Source organism: Glycine max, chromosome 18 (assembly GCF_000004515.6).
Source record: "Glycine max cultivar Williams 82 chromosome 18, Glycine_max_v4.0, whole genome shotgun sequence".
NCBI lineage: Eukaryota > Viridiplantae > Streptophyta > Magnoliopsida > Fabales > Fabaceae > Glycine > Glycine max.
In genome coordinates, this window is record NC_038254.2 from 30,900,854 (window position 1) to 30,902,295 (window position 1,442).

At 43.3% G+C, this 1,442-nt stretch overlaps 1 non-coding gene across 1 annotated transcript; it reads left to right on the top strand.

Annotated features, from left to right (window-relative positions):
- Positions 1–976: 976 nt before the first annotated feature.
- Positions 977–1,084, top strand: LOC113000269 (small nucleolar RNA R71). Its single transcript, XR_003265560.1, has one exon. It is a non-coding gene; the product is annotated as a small nucleolar RNA R71 (small nucleolar RNA).
- Positions 1,085–1,442: the final 358 nt, after the last annotated feature.

The window sequence follows — 1,442 nt, forward strand, 5'->3', positions numbered from 1 at the left end:
AATTTTTGTCATCATCTTTTTCTGGAGTCGAGTGAAGTTAGGCAGGTTCATTTGCGGATGAGGAAGATGCTACTGGTTGAGGTCCTTGACACTGCTTTCTTGACCTCAATGTAATGGCACTCACATTTTTGGGATTCTAGACAGATTGAGAAGTTAATCTGTCAGAATTCTGGGACTATTGTTGATTTAACTGTGTAGCCAATTGTCACATTTGATTAGTTAAGCTCTGAATGGAAGCTCTGGTCTCTTGTTGAAACTGCATGTTTTGGATAGTCATTTGCCTCACAAGTTCTTCAAGGGAAGGTTGCGGAGGAGCCTCAACTGTTTGCTGTTTCTGGGGCTGTTGCTGTTGTTGCTACTGGATTGGTGGAGGAACGTATGGTCTGCTTGGGCTAGCAACATTTTGAAAATAAGGTTGTTGTTGTTGTTGCTTCTGTTGTGAAGGATTCGACCATCTAAGGTTGGGATGATTCCTCTACCCGGGATTGTACCTGTTGCTGGAGAGGTCATAATTATTCTGTTGTGGCTGATTTTGCTGCTGAGGTTGAGGAGGTCTATTGTAGATGTTTGCAGCATAAGCTTTAGGCTGTTCAATTACTTCAGATTGTTGCACAGAAGGGCAAAGGTCTGTGTGGTGTTCGGCAGAGGAGCATAAACCACAGAGTCTGGCAACAGGTGCAGATTTTTGATTCATGGCTAGTTGGGTTACCAGGTTAACTAAGGCATCTAGTTTACCTTCAAGCTTCTTAGTCTCGGCTGATGAAGATGAATTCGTGGCTGCTTCATGCACTCTTCTAATGACAATAGCATCACTTCTGGCACTAAATTGCTGGGTGTTTGAAGCCATCTTCTCAATTAAATTTCTGGCTTTAGCAGGGGTCATGTCTCCAAGGGCTCCGCCACTGGTAGCATCTATCATACTTCTCTCTATATTGCTGAGTCCTTCATAAAAATATTGGAGGAGAAGCTGCTCAGAAATCTAGTGGTGAGGGCAACTAGCACATAATTTTTTAAATCTCTCCCAGTATTCATATAGGATCTCTCCACTGAGCTGCCTAATGCCTGAAATATCCTTTCTGATAGCCGTGGTCCTGGAAGCAGGGAAATTTTTTTCTAAGAATACTCTCTTGAGGTCATCCCAACTCGTGATGGACCTTGGAGCAAGGTAATATAGCCAATCCTTTGCCACTCCCTCTAAAGAATGAGGAAAGGCCTTCTGAAATATGTGATCCTCTTGGACATCTGGTGGTTTCATGGTGGAGCAAACAATATGGAATTCTTTCAGATGCTTGTGTGGGTCTTCACCTGCAAGGCCATGAAACTTTGGAAGCAAATGGATTAGTCCAGTTTTAAGAACATATGGGACATCCTCATCAGGGTATTGGATGCACAAGCTTTCATAGGTGAAATCAGGTGCAGCCATTTCTCTCAGAGTCCTCTCA